The sequence below is a fragment of the Marmota marmota genome, unplaced genomic scaffold, assembly GCF_001458135.2.
Source record: "Marmota marmota marmota unplaced genomic scaffold, marMar, whole genome shotgun sequence".
Classification (NCBI taxonomy): Eukaryota; Metazoa; Chordata; class Mammalia; order Rodentia; family Sciuridae; genus Marmota; species Marmota marmota.
The window spans coordinates 3,413,345-3,424,539 of NW_025999977.1; the positions used below are offsets into that span (position 1 = coordinate 3,413,345).

The 11,195-nt window shown below is 42.7% G+C and overlaps 1 pseudogene; it reads left to right on the top strand.

The window, feature by feature from the left end:
- Positions 1–9,555: 9,555 nt before the first annotated feature.
- LOC125617370 lies at positions 9,556–9,666 on the top strand (annotated as a pseudogene).
- The last annotated feature ends 1,529 nt before the right edge of the window (positions 9,667–11,195 follow it).

An 11,195-nucleotide genomic window follows, 5' to 3' on the forward strand; every position in this document is an offset into this window, starting at 1 on the left:
TATAAGCAATGCTGAATACAGTTTCATAGTTGAAAAACCAAATGGTTTAGAAATATAGAATAAAAAGTTAATGATCCTCTTCCTCCCACCCCACATCCAAAAGCCTATCCTCCAAGTAGGCATTATTAATTATTTGGTGGAAACATTCAGACTTTTTGCTTTGCACTTACACATATGTGAGTCTGAGATAATATTTGTGGAATTGATCTTTTTTCATCCCTGAATTTTCCCCTTTCTTGTCCTCACATTCATGGAGCTCATCACTTCTGAACTTCTCTCCAGGTTAGAAATCCAAATCAGCTTTCAAGTATCTCTGGCTTTTGTGTGCTGAAAGCTTAAGCATTCTCTAGAGCAACCTCAAGATTTTCTGAACAGCTTATCAAAGGACAAGGGCTCTCTTGCAGAGATTGAATGCCTTGACTAGAAACAAGATGGAAGAATAATTTGCTTTGGAGTAGAAAGACCTCCAACCCTTGTAAGCCCTCCCTTCTCCAGTCTGACTAAGGGCAGGAGACACAAGAGGAGAAATGTCCCACCTTGTTTTCTACCTGTTCGCCTAGACAGGCAGTAAAATCCCAAAGAGAGTTGACGTCATGGTGAAGGCAGGACACAAGGTCACTGGCAACTTGATCCATGGTTCCTAATTGCTCTGAAGAGGCACATAGCAGCAGGGACTGCCATACCTGGCCTCAGCCAGCCTCACCTTCACCTTTTCTAGCTTGTGCCTGGCTCTTCCAGCGTTCAGGAGAATTTAGACACGTCTGACATCAAGTCTCCTATTGTCAGGACTGAAGCTTCCCATAAGCAGTGAATTGAGTTACAGGCACTAAAATGTGATTTCTTGCATGCCTAAGTTTGTAAATTAAGATTCAGATGTCATGTACTGTTCATATTCTGCCACTTAAAAATTAACAATATATCTTTAAAATTTCACACCAGTGGAAAAGTACATGAGCACATACTTTTAAAAAAGTTTTCAAAAGTTAGTGTTCATGATAAGAGATTCAAACAGTATCAAAGCAGAAAGCAGAAGTTCTTGAATCCTCCGTTTCCTTTCCCTAGATATAACTATTGTTAAAACCTTAGAAAATTTCTTTGCAGATTACGTCACATATCTATTTATTTACTAGCTTTTTTATATAATAATAAGCTCTTAACTCTATATACTTTTTGTGCATATATTTTCTATTATATATAATAGAAATCTTTATTTCTATATAAATATTTATTTCTATATTTTATTTATTTCTCTATAAATAAATAAAAGATAATATTATTTATTACTCATCATTAAATAGATTCTATTTATCTAAGTAGATGTAGTTCTACTTTATTTCTTTCAATGGCTGCCCAGTCTTCCCATAGATTGGATGTGCCACATGTATTTAATTAGTTGATTGGCATTTAAGTATCCAGATTTTTAGCTATTACCAATTAAGGGCACAATGAACAGAAAAATAGCTAGCAATTGTTGACAACAGATATTGTTGTCATGTGGTAAGCCATATAACCCTTGAAATGTCCCAATGAGATAGGTTCTTTTATTGCCCCTACTACACAAATGAGGGAACTAAGTCACAAAAAGATCAATAATTTCCACAAGGTTACACGTCTGGTAGGTGGAGGATCTGGGACTTGCACCCAGGCAGTTGAGTCCCACTCCTGTACTCTAGATCACAACACTACAGCCCCTCTGTAGACCCCGAGCACTCATGCTGATATGTCCATATAAAAGGTCAAACTTTGTGCATTTTACACTTTAATAGTGTTAAATGGTGGGGACATTGTTTTATGAGGAGAGCAATGTGCTTCTTTCATAATCAATTGTGGAGCCCACTTGTTTCCTGAGAACAGAGGGGTTGCTGCTGCCCCTGTGCCCAGAGGCCCCACTAAATAAGAGCATCCTCTCTTGCTGTGGTCAGGGCTTCAGCTCTGAATTTTTTCTGGCTCTCTCCCTTTCATACTGGACTGGGTTCCCAGGAGTCTTGGGAACCCGGCTCATGCCCTTTAAGGCCAAGGCCACAGACTGCTAGAGGAGTTTTTCCCTTCTCTTTTCTCTGCACCTTCTTAGTCTCCTAAAGGTGAGGGTACCTTCCAACTGGAAGCCCTCTATTCCCCATTTTCCTATTCTTTCTGCAAGAGGAGAAAAGGACATCCACTTAGAGAAATAGGTGCACCTCCCCACCTGCAGCTCCTACATCTAACCACAAGGGGCCCACTGCAGGACCTCCAGGCCTTGATGCTCACCAGACCTGCACAGAGGTGGGTGGTCACAATGTGTGGCCTGGCTTCTTCATGGCCTCTGCTTTTATGGGAATATATCAGTGGTTCTCCGACAAGAGAGAACCAACTCTCCCAACTCCCAACAGGGGACATGTGGCAATGTTTGGAGATATTTTTGGTTGTTACACTTGATGGTAGTGGCGTGTGTGTGTGGCGTGTACATGCCCAGGCATGCACACACACACTCTTGGCGCCACACATACACTACTGGCATCTCCTGGGTAGGTCAGGAATGCTGCTGAACATCCTACAACATACAGGACAGCGCCTACAACAAAGAACAATACAGCCCCAAATGAACCCTGGGCTATGGGAGGGCAGACAGTACCCAGCACATGGCTGCCCCCTGTGGCTTTGGAATCAATTTAAGTGAAGCCAAGAGGTGGGTGGCTGTGTGAAGGGCAGTGGCTGGAAGTAGTAATTACACCCAAATTTTTTTTTTTTTTATAAAGTCAGTGAAGTTTGTTTATTTTTTTTTATTATTATTTTTTAGTTATCGGCGGACACAACATCTTTGTTTTGTTTTGTTTGTATGTGTTGCTGAGGATCGAACCCGGGCTGCACGCATGCCAGGCAAGCGCGCTACCACTTGAGCCACATCCCCAGCCCCTGTTTTTTATTTTAAATAGAATATAGTAGACACTATTTTTCTGTCAAAGAATAGGAAGATGGCTGGTGAAGTTTGGGGTGGGTAGTGGGATAGATAAGCATTCCTTACCTGCATTACAGACTATTGAGAAATTAAGGATGTGGAAAACACTCCAAAATTTACTAGATATGGCCCAGCTAGTCTCAAGCAAAATGCCTGGAATTAAATGTTTTATCATTAACCAGAAAAAAGGGAATTAAACTCCACAAGCTGGGAACTCAAGAATGAAGACAAAGCATAAGAAAACAAACTGATGAAAACAAGATAGAACAAACAAGATAAAACAAATTAATGAATTAGAAAACAGGAAATCTGTTCATTTTAATAAATACATTGAAGACCATAAAATTAGATACAAGTGGACCTGGAAATGGAACAAAACATTGATTGAAGAAGCCACAGAGGAAGCTCTGTGTGTGTGTGTGGGGGGGGAGGGGGGCACAAGGAGGATGACAGACTTTACAACATCGACATGCACTTATTTAACATCAGTTTACTGATCACATGCTGTGTGCAAGGCACTTTTCTAAGCACTGGGAGCGTAACACTAACCAGATGAAGAGCAATGCCCTCAATGCCATTCTGAGCTCTAATGAGCCTTGAGGTAATGTCAGGTGGGAACCAGTAACATCAGCTCAGCTAAGTCCCAAGGCTGGCCAAAGTGCCTGGATCCCAAAATGTAAGTTGAACAAACAAGAAAATGCTGCAGCTCAGGTGAGATGGTAAAGCAGGAGATGAGAGGAATTTAAACTTCTTTTCAGAAAGCCTAGATCCAGAGGGCAGAAAAAGAACACAAAAACATTAATATTTATTTTTCAGTTTTATTTTTTGAGATGGGGTCATGCTGTGTTACTGTGGCTTGTCCCAAACTCATAAGTGATCCTCTTGCCTCAGCCTCCTGAGTGCTGGGACTCCAGGTATGTGCCAACCACACCTGGCTAGAAAATTAATATTTATTAATGACCCAGGGAACCTATCTACTCACCAGTGTGTCTGAAGGGCCATGAGATGGACTGACCAGCACCCAATTACCCAATCTCTTAAAACTAAGGACTTACTTTGGAGTGGGTCCCTCCTTCCCTTCCTTTCTGTTCCCTATTCCAGGCCCCCAGGTAACAAGAAATCTTTGCTATGGAAATTGGAGCCGTTTCCAGTTCCCAACCCTTAGGAGACTGTCTCTATGGAAATGGGACTCTCCCCAGGGGCCATTGTGGATCACCCCCAAACAGCCCTTGCCTTGTAGGCCTGTGGCAGCTGCCATGTCTGGCTAGGCCAACTCAACATCCTTGGAGGTCTGCTCAGAGCAGAGTTTCTGCAGAAATGTTTCATGGCCAGTTTCAAAGCACCGGGGAGAGCAGCTTGCCCTGTGTTGGCTGTGCGGCATCTGTTTTCTCAGAAGCTGGAGAGAGCTCAGGGGACTCACAGGAAGACATTTTCAACATTAACAATGGCCAACATTTATGTTGGTCCTCACTCCATGCTTGGCATGTTCTAAGTGCTTGACATCCATTAACTTATTTAATCCTGACAACTCTGTGTGACATGTTCCATTGCTGTGGTCCCATTTTACAGGCCAGAAAGCTGAATCCAGAGATCAGATACCTTGCCCAAAGTCCCAGTGGCGGGTAGGCCAAGCTTGGCATTCATAAAGCTCTTACATGTGCTCATGGCAAATGCTCCAGGACTTCCCTCTCTGCTCCTTTTTGGACCTTGTGAACACCAGGATGTGTTCATATCTGTAGAAGGGGAAAAAAGAAGCAGTTGCCCAATTCTCTCTCCCTGATTCTGACTCCCACTCCTTTTCCGATGGCTTTTATATTTTTTTCCTGCAGGAGGCATAACAAGTGAGCACTGATTGCAGGGATTTAGGACAACTGTGAGACTTGAGTTGTTGAATTTGAATGCGAGAGCCCTTCTGTACCTCCTGTATGGATTTCTGGGCCTAGAGGGTGAGCTGCTTGGGTAATAGATTGGCTTAGACTTGTCATGAAACTCTGTCACTTAGGAGGACCAGAAGGACCTGGTGAGTCTGGGTGGGGACACAGGGACTTACGTATGGCTGTTCTGACCATGTCCACAGTTTGGATAAAGAGGATGCTTCTCGGGGCTGGGGATGTGGCTCAAGCTGTAGCGTGCTCGCCTGGCATGCGTGCGGCCCGGGTTCGATCCTCAACACCACATACAAACAAAGATGTTGTGTCCGCCGAAAACTAAAAAATAAATATAAAAAAAAAAAAAAAGAGGATGCCTCTCCATATGAGGCGTCCAACAGCCAAGACATGAGGTTGTAGATGGGAGAGGGTTGCAGAAGGAGTGGGCGTGGTCTGTTGGTCCAAAGCCAACTTTGCACTGGAAATAAGGAAGAAACACTTATCAGCTCATTAATTATAGGATGCAGTAGGATTGGCTGTGCCTCTGGGTGTGGGGCAGTAACCTAATGCTTTAAACAAACAGCCCTGTCACTCAACAATAATTAGCAGCAACAATAAGCATCTTCATAGAACTAGATTGATAGGTGGCCGACAACACACAGCCCCAAGCCTGGCCTAGAACTGGGCTTGGTTGCCACACCTGTGGAGCCAGCCAGTGGTTTGGCCAGCCTACAGGAGCATGCACAGAAGTGATACATTCTTTCTTCTTCTGCTGTTTGCTGATAACTTGTTCTGTAGGAGGCACTGAGAGGAAGGAAATGTGAGATTTAGCAACATTCTAGTGAATTGAGGAGTCAAGATTAATCTTGGAAAGTTAAACAGCAGCACAAGAAATATTGTATATGTCAAAATACAGCGTGTGAGTGCTCAGGGCCAAGTAGGACTTAGAGGCAGACTCTCCACCAGATGAAAGGTGAGGTGGACTTGTGGTGGGGTCTGCATTCCCTGTGAGATTTCTGCCAGGACACACTGCAATGCTTCTTCTCAAGAAGTAGGAAACACAGGAAGAAATTTTTCAGATTGTACATATTGTTCTGTGATTTGCTTTTCATGCTTATCAATATGTTGTGAACATTCTTTCTTGTTCATAAATAAACTTCTTATGAATCTCTCATATTTTATTGTGTATTGAACATGATTTAACTAATCTTTTATTTTTGTCACTTAAGGTTATTAACAATTGCACCCATTATATATACTGACACTGGGTGCACCTTTATTTTTATCTATTGGATATGGTCTGTAAGGAGAATGGCAAGATCAAAGAACATGCACACTTTCAAGATTTTGATATATATTGCTAAATTGCCTTCCAAAAAGGCATATCAGCATAGGTGCTCACCATCAGTCCTGTGAGAGTAGCTCTTTAACTACATCTTTTCCATCACTAAATATTAACAATTTAAAAAATTTGTAAATTTGATAAGAAAAAAGGATATTTCATTGTAACTTTAGTTTGATTTCTTTTTGTTACTTTATTACTTAGATTGTTTTACCGGCCAATTAGTCACTGGTGATTCTTTTTAGATGAATTATCTGATCATGTACTCTCTAGTCTTCTATTTTCTATATCTTCTTTCTTTCTTTCTTTCTTTCTTTCCTTTTCTTGCTAACCCTTTTGATTTTTAAATTTTGAAACAGGGTCTCATTAAATTTCTTAGGAGGACCTTGCTAAGTTGCTGAGACTGGCTTTGTACTTGAGATCCTCCTGCCTCAGCTTCCTGAGATACTAGGATTACAGGTGTGCACAACAGCACCTGGCTCATTTATTTTTTTATTATTTCATGGGGTATATTCCTTTTGCCTTAATTATTTATAAGAGTACTTAGTATGTTTTAAGGCTATTAACTCATTGTTTTTCATATGTTATAAATATTTTATTCTAGATTATCATTTGTTATTTAGTTTTGTTCATTTATAAAGCATTTATAATGTAAAATGTCCATGTAATTTAGGTAGTCTTCCAAATCACTGGCTGGAGGTGGCTTTTACCGGAAGCAGGGAGGCCAACAGGTGGCCCCTGACAGGATGCCGCTGCATCAGGATGAGGCCCATGAGGCAAGGCTAGAGAGGAAGCCCAGCTGCCAGACTCAGGTGGAGGAGGTGGTGATCGTGGGCAGGAAGCAGGGAAAGGGGAGGAGTCTGGATGACTCACAGGATGCTGACCTGGGTGAGGTCTGTGCAGGTGGAGGATGAGCCAGGATTGGAACTACAGGTAGAGGAGCAATAGGGGCAGGACAGAGATTGGTACAGTTCCCTTTGGGCTTGTTGAGTGGAGTTTCCTTGTGGGATAATTCACTGGTATTTGGATCAACAGGACTGAACTGATTTCTGGCTTTGTGTTAGACTCAGGCTTTTTCTGCTACAGAATTGTGTATTCGCATACACTATATCCTAATATTGGTGGCTTTTTTTTTTTCCCTAGGTCAGCTCCAGGACCTTCTGGTAGGTTCCATGGAGTAGCTCTAGAGCAGCATCATTATGGGGGCACAGTGTAAGTGTACCTTAACAGGAGCTAGAGTGAGGCAGGCTTCACAATGCTTTTTTCTCAGAATTGTTTTTGTTCTTTGAGGATGGGTTTCAAAATCACTTTACCACAGCTGTGTCTCTGGATTGCTCAGTGGAGCTGGGAACATAGGTGACCCCACTTGGATCCTTTGAGTCCCTCAGCACCAAATCAGCAGGAGCTGGATTTTGTAGAGTTGGACTTTATTCCCAATGCATAAGCTCTTTACTGTCATTGATCTCTCCATGGGGCTGCCCATAGTCTCTGACCCAAAGACAGTCTGTGGACTCTCAGAGCTCTTGTGCTGCTGCTGCTGCTGCATCTGCCCTGGCTCCCCACTGTCGCCAAGCCATCCTGTGGTGGGATTTTTCAGACAGTTGTGCATGGTACCCATCTTCCAGCCCATGCTCTGTCCATGCCCAACCTCCCCTGAGGATTTTTTGTGGGTGCACTTAGGACATCTTTAAATCTTTTCTTATCTGTATTCTTGCCAGATGGCTTTCTCATGGTTTCTTTAGTAGACCCATGTTTTGACCTATTTCACATTTGGTAGCCTTTTTTTTTTTTAACCTATTTTCAAGATATTTTTTTTATGGAGAATAACAAACATAAAGTCAAAAATCCTAAACATATATCTCAGCAAACTTTTACATAGGTATTCACTATATAACCACTTAAAACTCAAAATATTTCTTTTCTTTCTTTTTTTTTTGGTACTGGGGATTGAACCCAGGGGCTTAACCACTGAGCCACATCCTCAGCCCTTTTTCTATATTTTATTTAGAGACAGGGTCTCATTGAGTTGCTAAATGCCTCGATAAGTTGTCCAGACTGGCTTTGAACTCATGATCTTCCTGCCTCAGCCTCCCAAACCTGTGGGATTATAGGCATGGGCCATTGTGCCCAGCAAGATTTCTTTTGGAGTTAATAAGCAACTGAGGAATGAATGTGCTCCCATTATGTTTATTTATTTTTTCCTAGAAATGTCATGAAGGGTTATATGAGGAGTTACATGTCAAGTTTGGTTTTAGAAAGGGATATGGAGAATGGAGTGGAGTGGCTGATCATATTCTGATCATCCCCCTAACTAGCCATGGAAATTTTTTCCTTAGTTTCAATAACCTGCTTCATAGGGTGTCATGAAGATTACATGAGGCATTACATGTAAGTGCACAAAAAATGTTAATTGCTGTTTTTGTTGTTATTCATAAGGATGATGAAGAGGAGGAGGCCATGTTCTGAACTAAGAGTGTACATCAGAGTCACCTGAGGCTCTTTTGCAAAACACATGTGCTTGACCCAGCCAGATAGCTCCTGAGTCAGGATCTAGATTTTGCACGTATTCCCAAGTCATTCTGTAGCTCATCCATGGCTAAGAACCACCAGGCTGGAGGTGGCTATGACTGGAGGCAAAGAGGCTAACAGGTGGCCCCTGCCAGGGTGCAGCTGCCTCAGGATCTGGGCAGGGCTGGAGAGGAAACCCAGCTGGGCAGACTTAGGCAGAGTGGAAAGGTGGCCAAGGTGATCATGGCGGGGGATGTAAGAAGGAGAGGAGTCAGGGTGACTCACAGTGTGCTGATCTGGGTGAGGGCTGAGCAGGTGGAGGATGAGCCAGGGTTGGAACTACAGGAAGAGGAGGGGTGGGGGTGGGACAGAGATTGTGATAATTCCCTTTGAGTTCCTTAGTATTTGGATCTTTAGGCTTGGGTGGGTAGTGTAGTTCTGGGAGGCTCAGGTGCAGAGAAGATGGATAGAGCCTCCACAGAGTGAATGCAGAGGTCAGAGGAGGGCCAAGTTCACAAGCATCCACCTCTACAAAGGTCTGTGTCCACCTAATCTGCCCTCCCTAGAGATAGAGAAGACTCTTTTCTCATGTAGTAACCCCCCTGAAGTTATTGAAGACTGAAAAATAAACTCAGTTTTCTCATCTAGAGATAAATAATGACTTTAGGTCATTCCCTTTTCTCAAGCTCACAAAGTTTTTCATATCCCTCAACAGAGGAGCTTGCTTGCTTTGCCCTGATCCATCAGCATCCTCAAGCAGCACACTGAGTCATGGAAAGTGTCATTCTTTGATATCTCCTGTGTTGTCACAGCCAGCCACAGGTGGATGGTTTCCTTATACCCTGGCTTTCTTCAGGCCCCTGCTGTCAATTAGTTTCTCTTTTGTAAGAATTTAAGGTCTGATCCTTTTTGGTTCATAGTGTGATGATTGGGTGTTCACGCTGTTGTGTGAGATGTGCCTCCCTCTGAACCTTGTTACGACATTGACCCATTGGCATATTACCTATCTGTCATGAGAGAGAGGAGAAAAAAAAAGAATTTAAGGGATTCCAGTGCCTTTCTCAGAAGCATTTGCATTTAGGATTGCAGGTGTAATAGAAATCATGAAAAATGTTGCATTCGTCAAAGAAGGTGATACTGGAGTGGATTTATTATTAACTTGCTTATTCTAGAGCATCACCATCCAATAGGATTTCCTAAAATGACAGAAATGTTACTTTGTGCTGTCCAATTTGATAACCATTAGTCACCTGTGGTTTTTGAATGTTTGAAATGTGGCCAGTATGAACAAGGAACTGTTTTTTTTTTTGTTTGTTTGTTTGTTTTGTATCAGGGATTGAACCCAGGGGCGCTTAACCATTTGAGCCATATCCCCAGCCCTTTTTATATTTTATTTGGAGACTTGGTCTCACTAAGTAGCTCAGGGCCTCACTAAATTGCTGAGACTGGTTTTGAGCTTGCAATCCTCTTGCCTCAGCCTCCTGATCCACCAGGATTATAGGTGTGCACCACCTGGCCAGGCTCTGGATTTTTAAATTTTAATTAGAATTCAAATTGGCAAAAGAAAAGCAGATGCCATTATGTTGTATTCAATGAGAAACAGGGACATTAGGCCTGACACTCCACTCAATTGCCCCACTATGAAGTACCCCTCAAGGGTGACATTGAATATAGATCTTTGAAATCAAATGGACTTTTTTCCTGCCATCCCTCTGTCCTCTGTTCTTGTCTTGCCTGAATTGAGAGGCAAGACAAGAACAGAGGTATGTCAGCCATACCCCATGACCTCTCCCAGCCATTGTCTTTCCCACTCTTCCAACTCCTGGAAGGTCACCTGAGCCTTTCTGCCCTGGCATCCCCCTCCCTACTCCTGGTCATGGATCAAACCCCATCTCCTCCAAGAAGCCTTTCCTGACTCTTCTGTCCCTATGAGGTGAAGACAGTTTTAGGGCCCTGAGCAGATTCCATTGGCTTCCTAGTTGGGAGTGAGGGGTGGGGTGGTGATAGGTCTCAGGAAGATGTGGCTACACGACACTGTATTTCAGGTTCTCTGGCTACTTTTTTTTGGTACTGGGGATTGAACCTAGGGCACTTGACCACGGAGCCACATCCCCAGTACTATTTTGTATTTCATTTGAAGACAGGGTCTCACTGAGTTGCTTAGGGTCTCACTTTTGCTGAGGCTGGCTTTGAACTCACTATCCTCCTGCCTTAGCCTCGTGGAGTTGCTAGGATTACAGGTGTGCACCACTGCACCCAACCTCTGGCTACTTCTCACAGTGAGAAATAAATATATCTCATGTACCAACCAAAGCACATATTCCTATATATAAAACACAAAAACAAAAGTTTTATAAACATAATACTTACCCTCACTAATACACAAATGAAGCATGTGGATATTTTCTGCTACATTTATTTTTTAAAGAAAAATGTTGATTATGACCCATGGAACTGATTTCACAATGCACCAATGAGTCACAACGCACAGGGAGAAAAGCATATCATGAGATTATAGCTTAATCTCTGATTTCAGCCCTGA